General features: G+C 43.1%; 1 long non-coding RNA gene across 1 annotated transcript in view; it reads left to right on the top strand.

Annotated features, from left to right (window-relative positions):
• Nucleotides 1–27,422, top strand: part of LOC135107804 (uncharacterized) — a 115,515-nt gene that overhangs the window by 42,749 nt on the left and 45,344 nt on the right. The window contains exon 2 of the long non-coding RNA XR_010271999.1: nt 25,054–25,099. This is a non-coding gene — a long non-coding RNA (uncharacterized LOC135107804). The remainder of the gene's footprint in view (nt 1–25,053; nt 25,100–27,422) is intronic.

Raw genomic sequence — 27,422 nt, 5'->3', positions numbered from 1 at the left:
AAGTTGATATGTAATCTGTTTTTCGAATATGTTGTCATTTTTATTAACTTTACTTATCTACTTTTAGGATGTGTGTGTGTGTGTGTGTGTGTGTGTGTGTGTGTGTGTGTGTGTGTGTGTGTGTGTGTGTGTGTGTGTGTGTGTGTGTGTGTCGCATAATGGGAATCGGAAGTGGCCATTATAAAGAAAACGGAAAGTGTGATTAGGGAGAAAATAAGTTGCCACTCGAAGGAAAATGGGAAACCTGCGGAAATGCGCGGAATTTATATATATATATATATATATATATATATATATATATATATATATATATATATATATATATATATATATATATATATATATATATATATATATATATATATATATATATATATATATATATATATATATATATATATATATATATATATATATATATAAAAGAAAAAAATCGATGAAGCACGAAAAGAAACCCGAAAAAAATAAATATAAGAAATTAAAGTAAAGGAAACCCGAAAAGGATAAACAAATATAAAGAAAAGTAGATTTTAAATTGAATAATTCACGAAGGGAGGAAAGAAAATGTACAAAATTATTAATAAAGAAGACGAACAAAGAAAAAAAAAAAGAATCTTGACAGTTAATACCCATGGAATTACAGAGGGTAGCTAGTGACAGTGAATGAGAAAGACGACGTAAGAAATTAAGAATGAATGTGGATGTTGGGAATGAAAGAGAAAGTAAGAGAAAGTCTAAGAGTAAAAAGAGAGTGAAATGTTTAAGTCTGGAGAATAGGGAAGGAAGAAATAGATAAAGAAAGACAGAAAAAAAGAAAGAAAGATGCAAAGAAGAAAGAAAAAGGAAAAGAAGGAAGGAAGGAAGGAGGAAAAGAAAGAAGGAAGCGAGGAGACTAGTGATAGAAGGCGATGGTATAAGATAAGAGCTTCAACGATTCCTATAAAGGGAGGAGGAGGAGGAAGAGGAGGAGGGAGGAGGAGGAGGAGGAGGAGGAATAACAGACGCGAGGGAGTAGCGAGAGAGAGAGAGAGAGAGAGAGAGAGAGAGAGAGAGAGAGAGAGAGAGAGAGAGAGAGAGAGAGAGAGAGAGAGAGAGAGAGAGAGAGAAAACGAATGAAGGATGAGGGAGGGAGGAGGGAGGGGGATGTACACTGAGAAAAAAAAATTGAGAAAGTGCGGGGGTGGCAAAGAGAGGCAGAGAGAGAGATAGAGAGAGAGAGAGAGAGAGGGAAGAGAGAGAGAAAAAGGTTAAAGGACTATGGGAGGATGGATGGTGAGGGGAGGAAGGGGAGAAGGGGAGGGGAGGGAGGGGTGATATTAAAACATTCGCCAGTAGGACCTTCGACAGCCATTGTTGGTGTATGACGTTCTGTGGGGGGAAGATGACTGATTTTTCCACTCCAATTTAATCTATTCAAAGATGACATCCATCAATTTGGTTTTTCCTCCAATAAGTCGGTGTTTCCCCGCAGCGGTGTGTTGGAGGGCAGGAGGAGAGGGGATGGAGGAGGAGGAGGAGGAGGAGGAGGAGGAGGAGGAGGAGAAGGAGGAGGAGAAGGAGGAGGAAAGTGTCAGAAAGGCGAAATAAAAAAAAATGCAAAACTAAACATGGAATATATTACTTTAAGCTTTTTATTCTTTTCGTACACAATCATTTATTTATTTATTCTTTTTGTCACGGTATTTATCCAAAGGTACAAACTGAACAAGAGCGCTTTTAACCTAGCAGTGAATTACTTTGAAAGGGATTATACATAAAATTACGAAAATAAATCATACAGAAACCCTCACTCACGCCAGGAATGAATGATTAATTGAATGAAGCGACGAGTAGCTGGTAGATAGATTATTAGATAGATGGATAGATAGATAGACAGATAGATATATAGATAGATAGATGGATAGATAGATAGGTGAATAGATAGATGGACGATTTATTAACCGCAATACAAAACTCATAATTCATTCATATAAGACTAACTGAACATTAAAAAAAAACACGAAAATTCACGATGAAACTCCCCAATATATAAACCATTAAACATAAAGAACACCAACCTTTCCTCATTCATAAAAACAACAATAGCAAGAACCAAATGCCCTTACATTCAATTAAGCCTGATAAACCAACGACAAACAACCAATAAAACACTAACCACACCTGCAAACAGTCCCATTGGCAATCAGGGCTGGAAAAGAGCGACCTCCTTGAGACCACCACCACCACTCCCTGCAGACCACGAGGCAGCAGCAGCAGCAAACCACCTCCTCCTCCTCCTATCCGGCCCATTATCCCCCCTTAACTGGGCAAAATCAGGCGAGGAAGATTTGGCGAGCATTACGTCGCCACCCAAAGGCCTGGTAACAAATGAGCATCAATTTACGTCCGGCGACTCAGCAGAGGAGAGCCGCTCGATCTTGGCAATTTTTGTTTACACTGCTGAGTCCTCGTGTCTTCCAATGGGATTATGGCGTCCTGGCTCCCGCTGGCATTCCCTGATGAGGAGTCGACGGCCGGAATGGTTTTGTGCACTTTTATCTCGCCCATCACCGCTAACTTGACCGACTGACGAAGTTCCCAGCCGCCTTGGTGAGCTGTGTGTGTGGTGGTGGAAAGTTTTGGTGGCGCGCGTGGCGGTTGGAAAGGAGCGACGGAGGGGATGGAAAGGGGTTTGGTATTGGTTGAGTCAGCGTTGTCTTTGTTGTTGTCTGTTTTGTTTCTTCCTGTTTCTTTATTCTTTCTTTCTATTCTCTCTTTTTTTTTCTTTTTACTTTATTTCGTGTTTAGTTTTATTGTTTTTTTTTGTTTTATTTTTGTCCTGGTTTCTTTTTCTTGTACTCTTCTCTTTTTTTACTTAATTTTGTGTTGTGTTTTGTTCGTATTTGTTTCTAATTATATTTTCTTGTTTGTTTCTGCTATTTTCTTCTTTTCCAGTCGATGGTTTCATTATTTTATTTTATTTTGTTTTGTGTTTCTTCTCCATTCTGTTTCCACGACTTGGAATTTATTTACCTCATTCTAAATGCTCTTTATTTCATTGTATACCATTTTATTATGATTTTTCTTACTTTCCCTCCATCTATGTTTTCTTCAATTCCTTTAATGATTCCACGTCCCTTCCCTTCTCTCATTTTTTTCGTTCAATAAGGCACAAAAGATATAGGATAATCAGGACACCTTGAACTCAGATATTTGAGCATTAAGTAATGTGTTTAATGGTGAGACTATGAAGGGATTAGTGTGTGGTGCTGCAGACAAGGTGAAAGGTTATGTGAGGTCATTCTGTCTTCATAAATTGGGGTCTCATGCAGAGAGCTTAGGGATTTACGACCGTCAGTGCTTGCGTCTCAATCTTATTAGTATTTGAGTGTTAGAGGTTATTAGACTTTGCTTTCAGAATATTGTGTCTATAGAAGTGAAGCATACTGCGGAACAGATGATTTTAAAAGGTACTGTCAATGAAGCAATTAAGAAACATGTGTAGTTATTAACACACACACACACACACACACACACACACACACACACACACACACACACACACACACACACACACATACACATACATATATAAGTTAGTGCTTCTTATGACCCTCCTAAAGCCGTCCATAGGGGGCGGTATGTTGCAGAGGTTAATTAACTCATTATATAACACGATATAGCCGACCCTCACCTCGCCGGTCCCTCCAGGCCAGATTGGAGTGAGTAATCGTGAGGCAGGTAGACGCGGTGCTACATCAAGGAGACTAACTTGCGCTGTACCTCGATGGACTCCGTGCTGTATTTATCGGAGGAGATGGTCGTGTTTTCGTATAATGAGTGATCTAGTGGTTGGTTGGTTGGTTGTCTGCCGGCTGGTCTGGTCTGGTCTGCTGGTCTTGTCTTGTCTGCCTCGGCTCGTGTTTGTGTTGTGTTGTGCTGTGTTGAGTTGTGTTGGGTTAGGGTGGAATGAATTTTGGGGTTTGGTTTTCTGTTGGATTGTTTTTTTGGTTGGTTTGGGTTGGGTTGTGATGGTTTGTGTTGGGTTCGGCTAGGTTGTGTTGCGTTGGGTTGTAAGGGTTTACTTGTGGTTGTGTTGGTATTGTCTGTTATAATGAATTTTTAGTCGCAGTCAGAAACTTCATTACTCTTTAATTAGTGTAGAAGTTCTGAATTCATTATGGAAAGTGTACGGAAGTTCTTTGTTAATTAGTCATCACTGCTACTACTGATATTGCCGCTGCTCTTACTACTACTACTACTACTACTACTACAAACGTAATAATAATAATAATTTTAAACAGTAATGACAATAATAAATGATAATAAGGAAAACTTCATAGCATAATAATCTTTTCGGCTCTTTCCTTTATGGACGGAGATCTCAGTCGGCCTTTATTTCGCCTTTTTATAGCCCTTGGCCAAGCTCCTCATACATATATTAGAGAAAAATCACTTTAAGACAGGAAAGAAAAAAAGTCATATTCACCTAGAAAACAGTCATACGTAAATATCATAAATCCCACAGTTAATGAAATCCAGTCATGTATTTAAATCTTACCTGTTCACACGGTTCTGGCTCTCCCCGTCACCAAAACAAGGCCAGGCTGAGGCGGACGAAGGTGCAGCGTCAGTGGTCCCAATCAAATCTAGGAGGAGATGAGAGGTGCTGGTTTACGTCTTATTATTAAGCTGTTTAAGAAAATTGGGAGGGAAATTGGCGCTAAATTGAGAAGAGAGATGAAGAAAAGAAAAAAAAAAAAAAGAAAGGAGCTGATGAGAATGATTGCGTTTCACAGTCGAAAAGAAAAGCGAGGAAAAATTCAACTATGATCTTCTTTTGGTGGATCTTGTTTACAGTTTTCACCGTGTTTCCTTTTCCTGTCGTTTACTTTTTTTGTAAGTTTCACGTTTTTTTTTTTTTTTTTGTCTTCTTTCAATTACTTTAAAACTTACTCTTGTCTTTTCTTTCCTTTTTTTTTTTTTTTTAACTCTTAAGCGTTTTTTTTTATCTTAACTTTTTATGACTTTTCTGTGTCTTCTTATCCTTTCATTATTCTTTTCACGTCTAAAACTCTTTACAAGTTTCCCGTACTTTTCTTTCTCTTCCATTCCTTCTTTACAACTCTCCCATGTCTTTTTATTCTTCATTTTACTCTTCCGGTCCCATTTTCCCTTCTGTATTTCCATTATGTTTTCAATGTTTTTCCCTTTTCCTTTATAACTTTTCTATAACTTTTTCCTGTTTGCTTTTCCCTCATGTTTTTCCTTCCTGTTTTTCTTTCCTCCTGCTGCTTCCTCCTTTCTCCACCTACTTCCCATGTCTTTTAATTTCATTAACTTTACAACTTTCAGATGTATTTACTCTTTCCTTCACTTTTTTCCTCCTGTTTTCCTGCGATTCTCTGTACCCCCGCTTGTTTTCTTCATTAACTCTTTACAACTTTCCTCACGTCTTCTTTCTCGACAAGGTCTTTCCTTCATGTTATTTTCTTCTTTCTGTGTTCCTGTGGTTCTCTGTCCCCATCTCTCCCCTTCCTGTCCCTTCCTGTGTCTCCTTCCTTCATATTAATTTCTCCTTTACATTTTCCTTTAGCTTCTTGTCCCCCTCTGTCCCTCCCTGTCCCTCTTGTCCTTCCTGTCTTTCCTTATCTCTCCTTGCTTCTTTCTGTCTCTCCCTGTGCCTCTTTTTCTCTCTCTATCCTTCCCTGTCCTTCCCTACCTCACCCTGTGCCTTCCTCTCCCTGTCCCTTCCAATCCTTCCCTACCTCACCCTGTCTATCCTTGCCTCTCCCTATCCCTTCCAGTTCCTTCCTGTCCCTCTCTTTCCATCCCTTTCCCCTCCCTGCCCCACCCAGTCTCCGCCAGAGCCCATCCCTCACCGCCGCGCGCCGCCCAAGACAAGAAGCAGAGTAAAGATTACCCACTGAGATTAAACTATAGATGACTTGAATTCTGAGGCGATGTGGTGCGACGCCGCCAGTTCTTCCAGTGGCAAGGATGGCGGGGGATGAGTTTCCAGCTGGCCTGTTTCTTTTCCCTTAGTTTCTTTCGCTCTCTTTGTTTCCTGAGTTTCGTGTGGTATTTGAAAAGAAGAGAGGTAAATTTCTGGGTGGAATTGGAAAATAAAACAGGTGGATGTGATTGGAGGAGAGTAGCGCGCGCGCGCGCGCGTGTGTGTGTGTGTGTCTGTCTGTCTGTCTGTCTGTCTGTCTGTCTGTGTGTGTGTGTGTGTGTGTGTGTGTGTGTGTGTGTGTGTGTGTGTGTGTGTGTGTGTGTGTGTGTGTGTGTGTGTGTGTGTGTGTGTGTGTGTGTGTGTGTCTTTCCCTCGTTGTCCTTTCTTTCCCTTTCTCTCTATTCTTGTTTCATGAGGCATTTTAAAAGGAGTGGAGATTTTTTTTATCTTTTTTTTTTAGTGGTATCGAAAGGAAAAGAAAAAAAAGGGTGAACATGATTGGGGGAGAGTGGAAGCTGTGTGTGTGTGTGTGTGTGTGTCGTGGCGAGGCCCATCGGCAGCCGCTACGCGTACAAGATTAGATCCGTCAAGTAATTTAGGACTCAATTCTTGGCTGCAAATATTCATGGAGTTTATGATTCGGGGTGGAATGTTTATGCTCCTGATTAATGGCGGTTGTGTGAGTCTCTCTCTCTCTCTCTCTCTCTCTCTCTCTCTCTCTCTCTCTCTCTCTCTCTCTCTCTCTGGTACTACTTATAATGTACTTAACTTCTCTGAGAATAATGTGCCTCTCCTATTTATCTTGTACTGCGTAACATTATATCACGTCGCAGGTGAGTCAGAGAGAGAGAGAGAGAGAGAGAGAGAGAGAGAGAGAGAGAGAGAGAGAGAGAGAGAGAGAGAGAGAGAGAGAGAGTCTTGGTTCATATCACTCACTCCTATTTTATTTCTGCTTGATATTCTCTCTCTCTCTCTCTCTCTCTCTCTCTCTCTCTCTCTCTCTCTCTCTCTCTCTCTCTCTCTCTCTCTCTCTCTCTCTCTCTCTCTCTCTCTCTCTCTCTCTCTCTCTCTCTCTCTCTCTCTCTCTCTCAAGAAAAACAAACATGTATTGCTTTCCCAGTTATCTATCTTCCGTGCTTCCCATTTCCTTTTCCTTCCTTCCTTCCTCCCTCCTTTCTTCCTCCTTTCATTCACTTTCCTTTCATCTTTTCTTCCTCCCTGTTTCCATCTATTCTTGTTGACTTGCGACCTCTCTTCCTCAATCTATCCTTTTTTTTTTTCCCTTCTCCCTCCTTTCATCTATCCTTTCTCCGTATCTCTCTTCATCTGTCTTTCCTTCCTCCTTTCTTTGCTTCCTTATATCTGTTCATCCATCGTTCGTTCGTTTGTTCGTTTGTGTGTTCGCTTGTTTGTTCCTTCTTTTGTTCGTTCGTTCGTTCGTTCCCTCCCTCCTTCCTTCCTTCCTTCCTTCCTTCCTTCCTTCCTTCCTTCCTTCCTTCCTTCCTTCCTTCCTTCCTATCCATCCCTCCATTCATTCTTCCTTCCTTCCTTTTATCCCTCTCCTTCCTTCCTTCCTTCCTTCCTTCCTTCCTTCCTTCCTTCCTTCCTTCCTTACCTACTTATCACAACTGCCTTACCCCGGGGCGTGGGTGACGAGATGAAGGAGAGAGGGAGAGGGAGAGGGAGAGAGAGGGAGAGAGGGAGAGGGTGGGAGACGAAGAAGGGACGAAGGGACGAAGGAAAGACGAGGGAGACGGGTTATTGTTTTGAATCTAAATGGAAATGGCAAGTAAGGAGGTGAGTGTCTGGAAACGCCTTGGAGGAGGAAAGGGGAGGACACGGCGTCTTGCGAGGGCCTCAGGAGGGAAGGGAGGAGGAGGAGGAGGAGGAGGAGGAGGAGGAGGAGGAGGAGGAGGAGGAGGAGGAGGAGGAAATTTAGTTACAGGGGAGGCAAGGGGTAGATTACTTAGGTGGCAATTAGTGGAGAGGTGAAGAGGCTTGTGTGTGTGTGTGTGTGTGTGTGTGTGTGTGTGTGTGTGTGTGTGTGTGTGTGTGTGTGTGTGTGTGTGTGTGTGTGTTGTGTCTGTTGGAAATGAGGGTGATCATTTGAATATAAAAGAAAGCTAAAAACTACAACATCCCTTAAGAAAATAGCTAAAAAATACATCCTTATAAGGTAGAGATGAGCAAAGACCGTAGTGCAACTTTACTTTAGAAAAAATAAATAAAAACATAACCTCGTAAGACAAAGATAATTAAAACCACAGCCTCATCATATAAAAATAACAAAAAGTGCGACCTCACAAGATATCAATAACAAAAAAAAAAAAAAAAAAAAACACGTCATTTCCCTGTGATTTCATTTGAAAAAAGAATCACAGGTAGAGCCACCTCACCTCACCTCACCTCACCTCACCTCATTCACCTGCACCTGAGAACAAGCGCACGTGTGTCTAACGGTCCTCAATGCGTCACTGTCTCGTTTCTCAAAGGCAGGCGAGATGAAGGCAGCGTGACACCCTATATTTATACACCTCGCATGACAGGGACACAGGTTTGTTTATGCATCTCCGTCGCTACGTGAGGGAGGGAAGGAGGGAGGAGGCGATGTGGGGGTGCTGTGAAAGAAGGAATGGATGAAACGATAGTAAGGGGAGTGGGAAAAGGATAAGAAGGGAAGGGAAAAGAAGATCAGTTAGGTAGATGATGGGATGAGAACAGAGGATGAAGATGGAAATGTAAATAAATAAAGGAAGGAAGGACAGAAGGGATGTTGAGGGTATAGGTGAGAATGATGAAGGGAGGGGTGAGGGAGAAGACATGATTAAGAGGAGTGTAAGATGATAAAAAGAAATCCAAGACAGGTAAGGGAGAGTGAATGGGGGGAGAATTGAGGAAAAGAATATGGATGATAGGAAAAGAAAAGGGGATGCGTGGAGGATGAGGAAGCGGAATCTACAAAGGTGTGGATATGTATGAAAAAAGAGGAGAATAAATCGAGAATGAAAAGGAAGAAGGAGAGTTGATGAGGAGGAAGAAAAAGGGATGGATAAAAGGAAGATGAAGAAAAGACAAGAGGAGAGAGAAGAGAGGAGTAGATGGTAAGGGTGAAGAAAGTTAATAAAGAAGAGGAGGTTGAGGGAGAAGAAGAGAGAAAAGAGGAGATAAGACTGAAGAAAGAAAATTGATGAGGAAGAAGAGAGGAATGAGGGAGAAGAAGAGAGAAGAAAAAGTTTGATGAGGAAGAAGAAGAAGAAGAGAGAGAAGAGAGAAGACGGTAAGAGCGAAGAGAGAAAGTTGATAAAGAAGAAGAGGTTGAGGGAGAAAGAGAGAAAACAGAGGAGACGGTAAGGACGAAGGAAGGAAGGATGGGGGAGGAAGGGAAGGGTATTGGGTGCACCTTCCGCTATGTAATCACAGGATCGGGTGAGGTGGACGGGCCATCTTTGTGTGTGTTGCATGTTCCCGGGTGATCAGAGGGGCGCCCCATCGCTCTGCCTGTCCTTTGGCTTTGTCCACGCCTCGCCCCGGGTCTCACAACACGGCGTCGCGTCCCCCTCACGCCCCACGCCCGCCCGCGCCGCCCCACGTCTCACTAATCCTGGTTTATTGATATTAAGACATCACGAAGACTATATGTAATGTGTAGCGGTATGTGTCCACCGCGCCACTTATGTTGGGGGGGTTAAGGTGTCAGGTGTGTGTGTGTGTGTGTGTGTGTATTTAAGGGGGCGGGAGACGAAAGAGTAAGAGAAAATTCAGAAAAAAAGTGCTGATTGTTTCTTCCTTAAAATAAAAAAAAAGAACAGTAAAAAAATGTGTGTGTGTGTGTGTGTGTGTGTGTGTGTGTGTGTGTGTGTGTGTGTGTGTGTAGTTTTGTTATTTTTTTTTTTTTTTATTATGTCGATCACTACCATTATTATGCCATTTTCACTCTTATTGTCACTATTGTCGTCTCACTTTCACAACGCTCAGCATTATCATTTTTCTCCATCACGGACCATCACCATTATTACCATGAGCCACCATCAAAATTCAGTATCCTCTCCACCTTCACCATCACTGGCCATTATCTTTATTATCAATTAGTCACATTCATAATTATAATATCTCCACTACCTTCACCATCCTCAGCACCACCATTATTACTAATCACCATTACTACCATATTCCCCAACATCCTAGTTACCATTATCACCATCACCATTAGCATCAAAGCACCACCACCATCATTACCATCACAACCACTAGCATCACGCCACATTCCTCACCATCACCAGCATTACTACTACTACCACCACCACCACCACCACCACCACCACCACTACCACTTCAAGATCAACACAATCAGAAGAGAGTCAACAAGATCCGTATGAAAAATGTCTCACACACCAGCCAGCCGACATCCCTTCAAACTCGTTTAAACAAAGGGGATCCATCACTCCCATGGCCTCCTTCCCCTCTCCTTTTATCCCCCTGCCTCCTTCCTTTCCCCTCATCCTCCCCTTGCCTTCCCTTTTCTTACCCTCCCTCCCCTGTGTGTGTCTGTCTGTCTGTCTGTTTATCACTTGATCCTCTTCACTTCCACTTTTTCGTTCTCTCTCTCTTCCTCGTCTTTGTATCTTCTTCCTTTCTCTTTCTTCTCTGTTTGTATCGTTTATCTTTTTTTTTAGCTTTTTTTATCTTTCTGTATTTGTGTTTATCTTTTCTTTTTTTTTCGTTACTATTTCCCATGTTTACGTTTCTCCTTTCATCCTCCATCTCCTGTTTTTCTTCGTTCTGCTTTTCCTCTTGTGTCTCTTGTTTCCTCCCCTCTTTCTTTTTTCTTCTTCCTGTCTTTCTCATATTTTCTCTCACGTTTGTGCTCTGTCTCTTTCTCTCTCCTCCTTGTTTCCTCTCTTCCCTTTTCCCTCTGCCAGTGTTTCTTAAACTCGTACTTTCTTTCCCTTGCGTTTGTACTCTCTCTCTCTCTCTCTCTCTCTCTCTCTCTCTCTCTCTCTCTCTCTCTCTCTCTCTCTCTCTCTCTCTCTCTCTCTCTCTCTCTCTCTCTCTCTCTCTCTCTCTCTCTCTCTCTCTCTCTCTCTCTCTCTCTCTCGTCTCTTCTCCTCTCTCATCTCTCATCCTTTGTTTTTTCATTACTTTTCCGTCCACTGTCTCCTCCATTTCCTCCATCCCTTCCCTTCCCCTCCTTTCCCGTCCCCTTCCCCTCGCATCTTTTTCCCTCCCGACGCTTCCCGCTCACTTTTGACATTAATCACGTGACCTTTGAGGGCCCGGGGTGTAGGTAACAGCATGGAAAATTGGATGTGTGTATGGAGCAATTTATTTGTTTCCTGCAGAATAGAAAGAAGCTGTGGCGACTGAGCGATGATTCTTGTGGATGAGGTTTGGGGTGGCTTTTTGTACGGACAGGGTGTTGGAGGAGTGTCTGGGAGGGGACGGGGGTGAGGCCATGATGGGTGGTTAGTGGGCTTTTTTGTTTGGTTTGTTTGAGAATTCACGAGGTTTTCATTAGATTTGCAACGAGTTTTGATGTTTTTTTTTTTTTCTTTTTTTTTTTTCTTTTTTTTTCTTGCCTATTAAAACATGTGGTCTTAATATGCTTAGTTTCCTTGTCCTTGCCAGTCTTGTGTTTGGGATAGTATACATTATTTATTTATTTTGTTAGGAACGTTTTTCTTTTTTTTATTGGAGTGAATGATGTATTTGTTTTATTTTCAGGTTTGAGGTTCATTTTTCACGGGTTTTGTTTTCTTCGTGCCCTCCTCATCCGGGTATTCACTTAAGTCTTCCCCATCATTCTGTAGCTGTTCTTCGATAGCGCTACTTCTTTCGCTTACTTAAACTGTACCTCTTCCTCCTACTTCATAAAATGTACTCTCTCTTCCTCCTCCTCCTCCTCCTCCTCCTCCTCCTCCTCCTCCTCCTCCTCCTCCTCCTCCTCGTCCTCCTCCTCGTCCTCCTCCTCCTCCTCCTCCTCCTCCTCCTCCTCCTCCTCCTCCTCCTCCTCCTCCTCCTCCTCCTCCTCCTCCTTATCTTCCCTACCACATGACACCACATCCTACTCTTCGTTGCTCACTGTCTTTCCCTCTCCCCCACTACCACGCCTTCTCTCACTCTCACTCACTCTCCTATTCCTCTTCCTTGTTCCCTTCCACCACCACCACCACCACCACCACCCCTGCCCAGTGAGGAAGAAAGCGGGTGGTTCATAAATTATTATTCCTGGGTGTTTGCGAGGCCTCGATAACGCTGGCTTTCGACACCTCCACCATTACTTGCGGCTCTCCTGTATGCCTCACTGGAGCTCTGAATAAGGTTGCCGGATCACGTGCTGCCCAGGATCACGAAGGAGCCTGCTGCTGGCGGCTCCTGGGGGCTCTCGGGGGCTCTGGGGGTGAAAGAGGAAGGGAAGAGAATGAAGGCGTCAGAGGGAGAGGGAGGGCCAAGGGAACAGGGAACGGTAGTAGATGATTGAAGGTGTTTTTCGTATGGGGAGTCTCAGGGTGTTGTGTTAAAGGGAATGGGGTTGTAGTAGTGGTGGGTGGTGGTGTGTGTGTGTGTGTGTGTGTGTGTGTGTGTGTGTGTGTGTGTGTGTGGGTGAGTGGTGTTTTTCTATTGTCTGTGTTGTGTTGTGTGTTCTTTGTGTTGTGTTGTGTGGGTGGGTGTGTGGGTGTGTGTGTGTGTGTTGGAAAGATAATAGTAAAGGTCATAAAAGGAGATGATTTTCAATAAACGTGAGTGAAAGAAAAGAAAAAAAAGAGGAAGTGAAGTAAACCAAGAAAGGATTAATATTTTTGGGGGGGAGGAAATGCTGATATTTGCAAGTGTAACATAGGACGTAAAGTAAAACAGTAAAATTGGAAAATAACGAAAACAAGAAAAAAAAAAAACAGGCATAAGAGCTAAAAGAGGATATCCAGGAGTACGTGCAAAGAAGAAAGCAAAAAAACAGCACGAAAAAAAAATAGAACGAAAAAAAGAGGAAAGGAGCCTAAAGCAGAAAAAAAGAAAAATAAAAGACTGAAAAACAACACATAAGGAATTGGAACTGAAGAACGAAGAAAAAAAAAAAAAAAAAAGGTTATGAATAAAGACAACGATGACAACAAAGAATCGGAATTGAACAAGGAAAAAGAAGACCCACTGTAGAGTACTTGCTGTCTCCTCTGCATGGATCATTGGCTCCTTTAATCATCCTGTTGGGAAAGATTCTTGATGGATCAGTTAGGGGCGAGTGACGAGGCGACCCTGCGATGTCCCTCACTGACGCCGGGGGGATGGGGAAGGAGAAGGAAGAAGGGAGATGATGGAGGTAAGGGTGAAAGAGGACGAGGAGGAGGAATATGAAGGGTTGGGTAAATTAGTGCAGGAAAGTAGGTGGTGGTAAAATCGGAATAAAAAATTGTCACCCACTTTATTTAACTTTATATTTGTTTGTGTTTTTTTCTATGTTCTCTAGTCCTCTTATTTACTGAAAGGAGGCCCGAGGGAAAACACGAAGGAAGGCAATGTAAGCAAAGAGGAGGAGGGAGGTCAGGAGTGAGCTAAATTAAAAATAACATTAGTTGGTGAATATGAATAATCTGACACTTTTTTCTTTTTTTGTACATTTCCTTTCTCTAGTTTTCTTATATACTGAAAATCTTGCAAAATAACTACGTTCCTGGACTGATTATAAGCAGATCACTTTACTTAAGGTTCTTGAAACACTATGGGGATGAGTGCACCAAATTAACCCACTGCTAACTGTGACTGCACGCACACCTTCATCTTCACACCTTCAGACTCTCATAAGTTAAATACGGGAGTAGGTGCCGTAGGTTTATAATTTTTATCCTCCTTTAACCCTTTTGCTGCTAGACATTCTTTCTACCAATAATTCCTTACTATTTAAAACTTTTCAGACACTTATTTTCGTATGGAAGTATGTAAGTATGTTTAGTAGTATTTTTGTAACCTTGAAAATACAAAATTCATCTTATATTATCTTCTTTATCTGTATACAAGCTATATATTTACACTGCTCTGGATGTAACCAAGAGACGACCATAGTAGTAAAAGGGTTAAATTGTAAATCAAAATCTCCATAGTCATATCTGTATATTATAAAATAAGAAGAGAACATTGACTGCTAATACAAACGTGCTTATCGTGAAGAGCAGAATGATTATATAGTTTTCTTAAGAGCACACGTATCTCTAAAGTCATAATATGGTTTTGAATTCATACACGTGTTAGAAAGAATAACCTTTGTATTCATGTACTGTAATCTTTCCTTCATATATCCTTACACCAGAAAAGAGTCATGTACATTTTACGCTTCTTTCCATACACTCACACGTAAAAATATCCTTCGCATTAGTAAAGTAAAAAAAAGTTTACTCTGTACATCCTACTCTTCTTACATCACAGCCACGAATAAGAAACATAACCTTCGTATTGGTAATCCTAATTAAAAGTCCGCCCTCTGTACATCCTCATTAGAGTAATTCCTTGAAGCAAAACACAGGCAACAGAAAACGGGAACATTACGTGATTACCAAACCCACAAAAGACATGAACACACACATGAAAACAGCAACTACACACACACACACACACACACACACACACACACACACACACACACACACACACACACACACACACACACACACACACACACACACACACACACACACACACACACACACACACACACACACATATACGACAGTACCACATCACCTAATTAAGAAAGCACCAGATCTGCCTGCCATTCCTTTGTTTGACCCGCGCGTGTAATAATAATGAATGCATGTGTGGGACAGACGAACACACACACACACACACACACACACACACACACACACACACACACACACACACACACACACACACACACACACACACACACACACACACACACACACACACACACACACACACACACACACACACACAAACACAGCTCACCTTCCCCTGTATATATTTTAATCTAATCTGCTTCAAGGTGACCCGAACGCATCTTTACCGAGGCATTGCAATCTGACTGAGGTTTAATCTTGCTTATCCATCTCCCCTCCGTATCGTGTCCCTCTCCCTCTCTCTCTCCCTCTCCCTCTCCCTCTCCCTCCCCATGCAAGCACAGAAGGGATTAGTTGTGAGTAAACTGTAACTGCCTTGTGATGTTTGACTGGCTGGTTCGTGTGTTCGTGTCCGGCCGACGTGAGAGAGAGAGAGAGAGAGAGAGAGAGAGAGAGAGAGAGAGAGAGAGAGAGAGAGAGAGAGAGAGAGAGAGAGAGAGAGAGAGAGATTATTCCAGTTTGTCTGCATGCTTGTCTTTTTGTCGGTCTGAGCGTTTGTTTGTCTTTTCTTTGTTTATCATCCTCTCTCTCTCTCTCTCTCTCTCTCTCTCTCTCTCTCTCTCTCTCTCTCTCTCTCTCTCTCTCTCTCTCTCTCTCTCTCTCTCTCTCTCTCTCTCTCTCTCTCTCTCTCTCTCTCTCTCTCTCTCTCTCTCTCTCTCTCTCTCTCTCTCTCCGCATTACGTTTTTAATTAACCATATTGTGAACTAACTTCTTTTTGTGCAATAATGATTCACCGTAATTCTTTCATCTCTGTAGCAATGACTGACACTGAAAAGAATAAAGCACCCTTCTGCTGGAGGTTCGAATTGGAGTCTAGCAATGGCGGCGAAGGGAGGGAGGGAGAGAGGGAGATAGGGGATGGAATCGGAGTGGTGTCTGTGGTGTTGGTGGTGAAGGCGGAGGCAGCGGCGGCGTCTTGGGTAGAGAATAACTTATGCCTCGGCGTCTCCCGGGATGAAACATGGCTTGAGGAGCAGCGACGCGCCTCCCACCACCACCACCACCACCACCACCACCACCTCCCTACAAATTCCCGAACACGACGCCTCCAGAACCTCAAAGAAATTTACGACTCTCGCACCACTTTCTTTTTTCTTTTTTTTTTCTTTATTCCGACGTGATCCGTTTGCCAGGACGTATTTCTCCCGGTGCGTCATTCCCCGAACTCCTTCCTTCCTTCCTTCCCTCCTTCCCAGAGACAAGGAAGGAGGAAGAGACGAGGCAGGCAGATTCCGTCTCCTCTCTTCCCTTCGCTCCTCGTCGCACGCCGGGCCAACGCAAACGAAAAGGGACTAAAGCTATCGGAAATTCGGTCGCCGCCACCCGTACTGCACTTCCCTCGGCGTCTCTTTTCAGGCTGCAAGTCATTTATTTAGAGGCGTCTAATAAAATCGGCGTGAGGGATAATCGCGCCCACCGCCAGACGGGGCCTTCACGACTCTGATACCGCGACCTATCCATATTCTTTCATATTTCTCCTCTTTGCTAACCCTCGCTTTTGCCCGGAGCCTCCCTCGTCCTCCTCCTCTCCCGCTCCGTCTCTCCCTCTCTTGGAATCTGGAAATAGGAAGCACTGAGATTTTTAGAGTCGGCGGCTTCTTCTTCCCTTGACTTGCTCGCCTGTCAGTGCGGTGCTGTGTCTTCGCTTGTTTGGGTTTTGATCTTGTTGGGGAGGGAAGGGTGTGTGGCTGGGTGGGTGTGTGGGTGAGTGTAATGAATCTGTGTACCTTTTTTTTTCAGATGGTGGTTCTCTGGGTATAGTTTAGATGGCAGTAGTAATAATAATTCACACTATTTCTTAATTTTTTAAACAAACACTAAACTTCCTGCATCTGTAAGACCTACGAAGCTGAACTGTGTAAAGTACAACGGTGAAATGTGTGTAGAGGAGGATGGCTCAGGAAAATATGTATTGCAAAGGGGACATAAAGAGGAAAACCTTAGAGCGTCTGCTGGTTTTGTGTTGTGCTGGCAACTATCGCTGAATGGTGATGGTGGTGATTGAATTGATGGTGATTATTATGATGAGAAGGGATATGACTGTAGTTATGGTGGTGTAATGGTGCTAGTGATGGTGGTGACGTCAGTGGTGGTGGTGGTGGTGGTGGTGATAGCGCTGCCCTCCGCCACTCGTCAGCCGCTTCCTGATTGATGACTCGTGACAGCCGTGCGTTGTGGCTGATGGCTGCTGCGAAAGACAAATTATTGCTGGATCGGTCGTTTGCGCTTGTGATTATTTATAAGCTGCCTGTAGGTCCTTCCAGTCCCTCCACTCCTTCCAGTCCTTCCAGCCATTTCACTGCGTTACATTAGTCTTACTTTTATTACTGCTATCCTTGATATTTATAAGGTGCCTGTAGCTTCTTCCAGTCCCTCTAATCCCTTCAATTCTTCCAGTTAGCCCTGAATTGCATTATAGGAGTCTTGGTTTTATTACTTCTTCGCCAGACATCTCCTTCCAGTCCTTTGAGCCCTTCCAGTTAGCTCAGCGTTACGTTACAAGATTTTCGCTTTTATCACTGCTCCTACTAACATTATTTTCATCTACGTTATATTTTTTTTCTATATCCGTATTTACTTCGCGCGTTTTTTTTTTTTTTTTTTTTATGTGGCGCTTTGTCTGGACCACCCCCTTACTTATTTCCTTATCATAACATAACGAGGAACAAGAATGCAGTATTATCCTTAACTATTAGGGGGATTTTATTTTTAAGCAGCTTATATCCAAGGGCATTTTGAGTCCCGTGATATTTCTGTTCACTTGCTATTGTGTGTCTCTCTTTTGGGGTTACTCGTTGTGTTGTTAGGTTAAGCTATTCGAGGACTTTGTACTGGGTGGGTGTAAGTGGTTGGGATCATATTGGTTCTCCTTTTTATTATTATTATTATTATTATTATTATTATTATTATTATTATTATTATTATTATTATTATTATTATTCTTCTTACGTTTATCCATGTTTTCAGTCTGAAGTATTGGTCTTGTTTGCGATTTCGTTTTTATTTGGTATTATCGTTGGCCATTCGTTGCTTCATCTCCTCCTTCTTCTCCTTCTTCTCCTTCTCCTCCTCCTCTACTTCCTTTAGTTCATTCCTGTTTGACCTGATCGCCCTCCTTCACAAGCCCCAATCCACCCCATCTGGCTTCTCCTTTACAATCCCAGTCTTCCTCCTCCTTCTCCTCCTCCTCCGCATCCACAACTCCCAATCCTCCTCCATCTCCTTCCCTGCCACCACCACTGTTCCCTCCTCTTCCACCACTGCCCCCCATTCCTTCTCCACAAGCCCCAGTCCTCCTCCTCCTCCTCCTCCTCCTTCAGTCCTTTGGTGGCGGGACATGCAAGGATCGCGCTGCTCACACACGGATGAGTCCTCGTTTTCCTCCTCAAAGGTGGCACGGACCTTCGCCTTCCCGGGTATTGCTTCATGCATAAATCTCATCACTGTCGTAATTATTGGTGTCTTGGGCAGAGCCGGGACCCGTTCATCAAGGAGATAGCGGGGGTCGGCCTTTTGAGCGCTGATGTAGCGTTCCAATAATATCGGTTTCCGCGGTATCAACACTTCTATTGCATTTCCCAGTGCCATTAATCTGTGCCTGTGTCGCATCCTCCCGGCCGCCGCCATCGCCACCATCACCGCCGCCGCCGCCGTCGCCGCCGCCGCCATAATTATCACCGTGTCTTTTCTCTTCTTCGTTCTTCCCTTTCCTACTTTTCACTGTCTTCTTCCTTCTTTATCTTTCCCTCGTCCTTGTGCTATGTTTCGCTTATTCACTGTCCCTTTCTTTTTCTTTTTCTTTTTTCCTTTCTTCATTTATCGGCCTTTAGTTGTGTCCTTTTTCTTTATTATTTTCTTTTTCTCTTGATATTTCTTTTTGCAATATTTTCATGCCAGCTGTTCAGATAACGAAAGAGAGAGAGAGAGAGAGAGAGAGAGAGAGAGAGAGAGAGAGAGAGAGAGAGAGAGAGAGAGAGAGAGAGAGAGAGAGAGAGATCATGAAACAATTCTCATAGCAACACAAACAATTCTCCAACCATAAAAAAAAAAAAACAGCATCATGAAAACCACATACGTATCACCCACTAAACTCAACAAACCAACCAGACACTCAACACCAAAACAAACACCCACCAAACGTAACGCACACCAACGACCAATGACAAGAAACAAGACACAGCACCACACCAGTACCACCCCGCCTCGCCACTCACTCCTCACAACCACACCAGTTTTGCATCACCACCAAACGACCAAGGCACGCCAATATATACAGCACCAATCAGTCTAGACATACATCGCCTGCTCCTTGTGCTATGACCATAACCCTCAGTCTGCTAATGGGTGATCAGGCTGCATCTTACCATTAGTACTTAGGCGTCACCCTCGTTCTGAAGGAGACAAGGGTGAGGGTAGTGGTGGTAGTGGTGGTGGTGGTGGTGGTGGTGGAGGGTCGACGCCGCCTATTCAGATGGCATTGACAGGAGTGCAGTGCAGGGGTTTAATTAAATTCTGGCATAGGCTCCTGATGGCTGTGATGTCTGACTGTTTATCACACAGCTTGTGAATGGAAGAGCTGGGAGAGCCGCACGTCCTTGTAATATGAGGAGGAGACATTGTACCCCCTCACTCTCCCTCTCTCTCTCCCTCTCTCTCTCTCCTTCTCTCCCCCTCGTTCTCCACTTTGTCGGGGTGAGGGAAGGTGAGATGAGGTGAATATTTGCTAGGAAGACAACTGAAGATTCTGAGCAACGGAAGAGGATGTGTAAAGGAGGGTGAGAGGAAAATACTACTCTCTCTCTCTCTCTCTCTCTCTCTCTCTCTCTCTCTCTCTCTCTCTCTCTCTCTCTCTCTCTCTCTCTCTCTCTCTCTCTCTCTCTCTCGTCCATACAGCGGTGACATCCCCTCCGAACATTAGATAAAACGATTTGTCGCAGTTAAATCAGATATGAGAGAGAGAGAGAGAGAGAGAGAGAGAGAGAGAGAGAGAGAGAGAGAGAGAGAGAGAGAGAGAGAGAGAGAGAGAGGAAGAAGAAAAAGAAGAAGAAGAAGAAAGAAGAAAAGAAAGAAGTGGACAGAATACTGCACAACTAATTCAACCCCAAGAGAGAGACAGAGAGAGAGAGAGAGAGAGAGAGAGAGAGAGAGAGAGAGAGAGAGAGAGAGAGAGAGAGAGAGAGAGAGAGAGAGAGAACGCGCGAGCCAGTGGTAGTAGTAGTAGTACAAGTTTGAATTATTCCAGAAGAAACTTCCCATTAACAAGTTGTAATGGGATTAATGGTTAGCACGGCGGCTGGGAAACAAAACAGATCATGTATTGTTTTGGGGGAACAGCATTAGGGACGTATTACTGGCCGCGCCCGGTAGTAACTTGCGCCTTAACTCAATTACCGACACTCCCATACCACTTTGTAATTTACGGAGTGTTTCTTTAAGTGGCCCAGTATTCCAGTTTCCAGTTTGCAGTCTTGGGTGAGGGGAGAGAGAGTAAGGAAGGGAAGGGTGGAAGTCGTGGGGTTTTTAATTGTGATGTATGTGTGTGTGTGTGTGTGTGTGTGTGTGTGTGTGTGTGTGTGTGTGTGTGTGTGTGTGTGTGTAATTACTTTAGTTGTGTTTTTTAAGAGATGTGTGTTTCTTTCGCTTTGTTTGTTGTCTGTTATTGTGGCGAATTATAGGTTTACATATTTAGTTGAGTTTTTTTTTTCTTATCCGTGTGTTTTTTTGTTATTTTTCTGTTTTGTGTTTGTGTCGTTTATTTATTTATTTTTATTTTTATTTTTTATTTTTTTCTCTTTTAGCCTTTTTTGTTATTTTTGTTTCATTTACATTTTTATATTCCTTATGAAGCAATGTAAATGGTCACTCCTCATTCATCTCTCTTTTTTTGTTATCTTTTAATTTTTACATCATCCTTTAGTATTGTTTTCTTTTCACACCTTCCTTTACATCATTACCCCTGAGATTTTCGTCCTTCGATCTTTACCTTCAATTTCACTTCCTTTTATTTTTTCCTCCTCCTCTCCTCTGCTCTCCTCTCCTCTCCTCTCCTCTCCTCTCCTCTCCTCTCCTCTCCTGTCCTCCTCCTCCTCCTCCTCCTCCTCCTCCTCCTCCTCCTCCTCCTCCTCCTCCTCCTCCTCCTCCTCCTCCTCCTCCAGACCCAGTTACATTATCTCACTGTTAATTGTGTTTTGACTTTTACTTCGTCTCCACCTCCACAAATGGATGTGAAATTAGTTTCTGCGAGAGAGAGATCGACAGTTTGAGGCTCCTTCTACTCCCTTCTCCTTCCTCCTCCTTCCTCTTGTTTAACTTTTTCATCACCCTTCGTAACTCCCTCCCCCTCATTCCCTGATCTTTCTTTCCTCTTTCTTTCAACTTTCTTTTATTTTATTTTTTTCCCCTGAACAACCTCAGTTTTTATTTCCCGTTATTTTTCTCTTTCTTGCGTTGCACTTACCTTTCCTTCTTTATTTCCTTTTTCTAAACCGTCTTCTTTTTCTTCCTCTTAATTGTCGTATCTAACCTTTTTTTCTTATTTATGTCTGTTAAGTAAGTTCTCCTTCACTCTTCTGCTTCACTTATCATTTACTTTTACTGTTTTTTTTTTTTTTTTTTATAATCTTTCACTCATTTGTGTCTTCTTTCATTCTTTAATTTCGTTTGTGTCATTTACGCGCGTTTATCTTAATTATTATTCACGCATTCCTGCAAGTAATCTTTTTGTCTTCCTCTTCAGTCACTGCATTACTTTCTTCTTCCTCGTATTTCTTCTTAATTAAAAACTTTGATTATTCGCTCTCTCACTCAGTCACTCAGTCACTCACTCACTTTGACATAACGCACAAATTCACTCAATTCAAAACTTGTACACTTATTCACTCATTCATCCAGTCAGTCAATCAGTCAGTCAGTCAGTCAGTCAGTCAGTCAGTCAGTCAGTCAGTCAGTCAGTCAGTCAATCCGTCCATCACTCACATACAGCTCAGACTCACTCACTCACTCATTCACCCACTCTGCAGTCCTCACAGGTGCCATCCTCCTTCACCCACTTCAGCACTGGCCTTCTGACTAACCCTGTGCTCTCCATCCCTCCTCGACGTGGCGGTACTGAAGTGTGGAGAGGAAAAATACCAAGGAGAAAGAGAGACGTAGGAAAAGAGAGACAGAGAGACGGACAAACATATACAGAGAAAGAGAGAGGTATTGTAGAGAGTGCGTGTGATATCGAAAGAAGGGCGAAAAGACGGAAGGGGGAAGGAGAGAGAGAGAGAGAGAGAGAGAGAGAGAGAGAGAGAGAGAGAGAGAGAGAGAGAGAGAGAGAGAGAGAGAGAGAGAGAGAGAGAGAGAATAAGATAAACAAGGAAAGAGGAAGGATAAAGTGATTAAAGACAAGGAATGGAAAGAAATTATGAGAAAATCACGTCTTACAGGTCTAGAGAGAGAGAGAGAGAGAGAGAGAGAGAGAGAGAGAGAGAGAGAGAGAGAGAGAGAGAATGATTAATTCCTCTTAGTTACACACACACACACACACACACACACACACACACACACACACACAGTCGGCACCTACACACACAGGCTGGCTGGCAGAGGAAGGCAAATACTGCGGCCGAAAGAGTGTTGGATAGCCTTTGAAAAGCCATTTACTGCTTCAACATACTAGTCGCCCTTTGGCTCTCCTTCTCCTCCTCCTCCTCCTCCTCCTCCTCCTCCTCCTCCTCCTCCTCCTCCTCCTCCTCCTCCTCCTCCTCCTCCTCCTCCGCCAGATCAATGCTGTCTTTCTTTTGGTACAACTTTGAATTCACTCAGCGGGTTGGAAGTTCTCTTGTTAGTTGAATTTGATTCCTTTCCATACACATCAAAGATTGTTCCCTCGGGTGCCTGTCAAAGTTTGGGCGGCTCTGACCCCTTACTGTGTTCTCTCTCTCTCTCTCTCTCTCTCTCTCTCTCTCTCTCTCTCTCTCTCTCTCTCTCTCTCTCTCTCTCTCTCTCTCTCTCTCTCTCTCTCTCTCTCTCTCTCTCTCTCTCTCTCTCTCTCTCTCTCTCTCTCTCTCTCTCTCTCTCTCTCTCTCTCTCTCTCTCTCTCTCTCCTTTTCTTCCCTTCGTGTCTTCTTCCTCAGGTGAAACGGTTCCTCCTTTCAGCTGCATTCTAGAACCATTTAGCGTCACCTTCTTCACCCTTCCCTTTCAGTCCCCCCACCAATTCCCCCTCAATCCCTTCTCATATTTTCATACTATCCCCCTCTCCTCCTCCTCCTCCTCCTCCTCCTCCTCCTCTTCTCCTCGTCCTCACCTCTTCGTCACCTTCCTTGCTCCCTCACCCCTCGTCTTTCCAGATCTCATTATCTTCTCCGTCTCTATTTCGACGTCTCACAATTCCATTTAGACGCCTTAACCTCTTTTGACGATCTCCTCTTCTTCTTCTCCTTTTCCTTCTTCTTCTTCCTTCTTCACTCTTCTTCTATTCTTCATGTTTTTGTTCTTGTTTTTTTTATTTTTCTCTTCTTTTTGTTGTTTTTCTTGTTCTTGTTTTCTTTTTGTTCTTTTCTTGTTTTCTTGTTCTTTTCTTATGTAATTTCCTCTTAAGGTTTAATCAGGTTTCAGTTTCTTTCTTATTTTTTTCCTTCTGGTCTCGTAACCTAAAGTAACCTAACGTAATTTCTATTAATTTCTGTTCTTTTAGTTCAGCCTCTCCCTTATATAGTCAGGTATCTCTCAGTCTTCTACTTCCCTCTCTCTATCTCTCCTAACCTAACTTAACCTAACCCAAATTAATCTAACCTATTCTAACCTAACTTTGATTAACGTTCTGTTCTTCCAGTTTGTGATCTCACTTCTCATTAAGTCAGTTTTCTTTCAGTCTTCCACTTTAGTCTTTCCCTTTCTCGTAACCTAGAACTACTTAACCTATCCTATTGTAACCTAACCTAACTTTACTTCATTAGCAACTTGTTTCTTTGGTTCGATTTCTCACCTTTCACTAAGTCTCATTTTCTTTGCACTTTCCCCTCTCCATCTAACCTTAACCTAATCTAACTTACCATAACCTAACCTTACTCCCATTAGCTCCCTATTCCTCCACTTCGATCCTTCGTCTTTCACTGCCTTGGTCTCAATTTCTCAGTCGTTCACCCTCTTTCACTTCCTCCTGCTGTCCCTCCCTCTCTCCATTTCCACGCTCTCAACTTTCTTCAACCTCCTTTACCCTTCCTCCTCTTCCCCCCTCTACCATCCCTCCTCTACCAGCCGTCCTTCCCTCAGCTCCCCTCGGCTCCCTTCGGCTCCCCTCTGTCAGCAAATCAACCGGGCACTCATTTCGCCCGATCCGAGGAGGAAATTCTGCAGCATTTTTTTCCCTCGGGACTCTTTCTGTCTCTCGCGTCTTAATTACTGGAAGTTTTGACGCGGGATCAAAGGCAGCGTCCCACCAATGCAATAACACCATTGGCTCGGCTCCTTCACCGCCCGCTAACCACCCAACAGCTTCGTTAACGCGACCTCACGCACCATTAGGGGACTCGTTATTAACAGTACTTCAAACGAGGAATGGTGCTGAAGAAGGTGTTGGTGTGTGTGGTGCTGTGTGGTGTGAGTTATTGTTGAGGGATTGTGGGACTTCTGGTGTGTGTGTGTGTGTGTGTGTGTGTGTGTGTGTGTGTGTGTGTGTGTGTGTGTGTGTGTGTGTGTGTGTGTGTGTGTGTGTGTGTGTGTTTTCGTCATCTAATTGCTTCAAGGGAGGGATAGAAGGATCTGACAGGGAGGCGAGAACACACTGCAGTTGTTGAGATACCTGCTGTGTGTGTGTGTGTGTGTGTGTGTGTGTGTGTGTGTGTGTGTGTGTGTGTGTGTGTGTGTGTGTGTGTGTGTGTGTGTGTGTGTGTGTGTGTATTTGGAATATCCATCACATAATATCAAAACGATGCAAAACACTTAATCATGCAGTATTCATATAATTTCCAATGTTTTTGCAACGAAAAGTGAATGTTTACTTAAGATCGAGTACAGGAAAACCGTTTATCTTAATACAAATCTTTTTTATTTATCAGCATCCTATATACTTTTCTTTTTTTCCAGAATAACACCCAACATTCCTTTTTTTCACCATTCTATCTTTTATTTATCAAAATCCTTCGTATTTTCCTTTCATCCACAATAACACCCATAATTTTTTTTTTCAGCATCGTATCTTTTCTTTTCCACAATATCAATATGAAGAGAGATCTCAAGTGCATGTTATTCTGTGTTACTTTACGTGTTCTCTTCCACAGTTCCCGTGAAGCTGAAGGCAGGCAGCCCTCACTGAGTCAGCCAAAGGTAAAGAACATGAAGTATTTGTTATAGTTTTGATTCTGAAGGGAGAGACAATTAGCGTGCATTTTTTGTTTTTTTTTGTTTTTTGTTTTTGCCCTTCGTCTGCCTCCAGTTTACATAAAAAGAATGTACGAAGAAAAAAGAAAATATAAAAAATGCACATGACAAAATACCACTGAAAAAAGATGGCAATGTGAAAAATAAACGCTTAGGGGAAAAAAATAGCGTTGGATCATGTGGCACAGGAATAAATGGGAAAGAAAAAGTCAGTGGCGCATGAAAATTTGTTAGTACAAAATAACACAAAAATAAAGATAAAAATAAGTGGAATTTTTTTTTTCTCTCTGAATTCGTTAAACTGTTAAAGAATTACAAACCTAAATTAACCATAATCTAATCAAACTAAACAATCTAACTACTTGATCCAACCTAACCAAATCGTCAAAAAAAAAAAAAATCAGAAACGCATTTCCAGTAATATTTTCACCCATACACTTTTTCCCGCAACACTAATTCCTCTCCCATTCCCTAACGTCACTTTTCAAAGCACCACTCTAAAGGATATTTTCATGAACCTTTCTCGTGGTTACCTTTCATCCTTCACCAGACACACGACTCAAGAAGGACAACACTCTAACACTCTATCACTTCATTTATTACCTGATTGTTGACGTTTAGACACCTGTAAAACCCCTTTCTTCCCCATTTTCCCGAGCGTGATTATTTTCTGGTGGAGGGCATAGCCATGTAGATCACTTATTACTGTTTTTGATGTTTTCTAGGGGTGTTTTCAAGAATCTTTGCGGTGATATTGTTTTTTTCCCTTTTTTCCTCCTTTCCCACAGTTATGGGTACGTAGAAAACTTGCTGCTGTTGATGTTGCTGTTGCTGTTTTCTGGCGCTGTTTTTTTTTGAAGAATCTGAGTGGCGGTTGTTGTTGCCAGCTGGCGGGATCGAAGGGGCCACACTCAGCTCAATTAGCCCAACCAAAGCGTGGAGTAAGAGTCAATTTTTGCCCCACGAAAATATTCTTTGAGCAGTGCCTTATCTAATTATGGGTCTTCAGACGGAACCTGCGCGATAGACTGAGAAGGAAAAGGAGGAGGAGGAGGAGGAGGGGAGGAGGCCATCAAACCCCATTTCATTGCAAAACATTTTCCGTTCTTATCATCTTCCACGTACATCTTAGCCGTGATTTGTTTTCTCCCTCCCGTGAAAGGCGCCAGCGATGATACACCTGTTAGTTTCTTCAATCTTGCAGCGTCTGGTGAAGCCTCTATCTGTGAGTGCCATCTTTACTACGCCGTCAAGTGTGGGGAAGTGCCACTGAACACATCTCAAAAGGGAAAAAAAGAGGTATGAATAGAGAGAAGTTAGACAGGAGAGAGAGAGGAGTAAGAGGATGTAACGCAGTTTAAGAGGGTGGTAGTGGTGGTGGTGGTGGTGGTAGTAATGGTGGTAGGGAGCGGGCTGGGATAAGTGTGGGGGATGATATTTTCTTTTCGGGTGATTGTGGAGGCAGGAACGTCAACGCTTTTACCCCATTACCTGCCAGGAACAAAAGGGTAAGCGAGCCACGAGACCTTCCTTCCACTGACGATCGTTCAGACTCGCTCCCGTGCCGCTCTCCCTCTCTAACCTTCCCTCAATCTACTTACCTGTGGCTGTGACGTCTCCAGAATCTCACGTCGCCCTCAGAAATACGTCTCTCTACCTGGGAAGTAGGCAGCAATGCACCTGAGTATCGTAGGGAACACTGGAGCGAAAGACGTGTGCACCTAAGTGTTGATTTATGAAACGTGAGACGTGACTGAAGGAAAACGGAGCGAGCGAGGCGGGAGGTGAGATTTCAATGAGTGCATTAGCGAACAGATCATATTTAAGTGCCAAAGAGAAGAGAGAACGAGTAAAATTATGTCAGATGAAAGAGCGGGTTGGGGGCGCGGGGACCTGGGGTGGGCAGGAGTAGGAGATCGGGAGGAGATGCCATTTACTCTCCACTCGGAAGAAGGAACTGAAGGCTAAGTGCTTCACGTATGTCGCAGGAATTGTCTTTGTAATGTGATATGAGGCAGGACGGCAACCCCTCCCCCTTCCTTCCCTTCCCTTCAGGTTGCTCAAGGCGGGAGGGTGGGAGGGAAGGAGGTAGTGTGTCTCTTATTTTTGTTCCCTACCTTCCGTCATCTCTCTCCTTCTCTCCCTCTTCCTTTCAATTGCGTCTCAATCTTACTGTAGGAGAGAGCTCGTGTTTATGTTTTTATTTCAGATTTATTTATGGTTGTGTTGATAAGATATATTTCTTGAGTTTGTTTATTTTTTTCTTGGG

Source organism: Scylla paramamosain, chromosome 16 (assembly GCF_035594125.1).
Source record: "Scylla paramamosain isolate STU-SP2022 chromosome 16, ASM3559412v1, whole genome shotgun sequence".
Lineage (NCBI taxonomy): Eukaryota > Metazoa > Arthropoda > Malacostraca > Decapoda > Portunidae > Scylla > Scylla paramamosain.
This window is presented reverse-complemented; position numbering and strand designations above follow the sequence as displayed.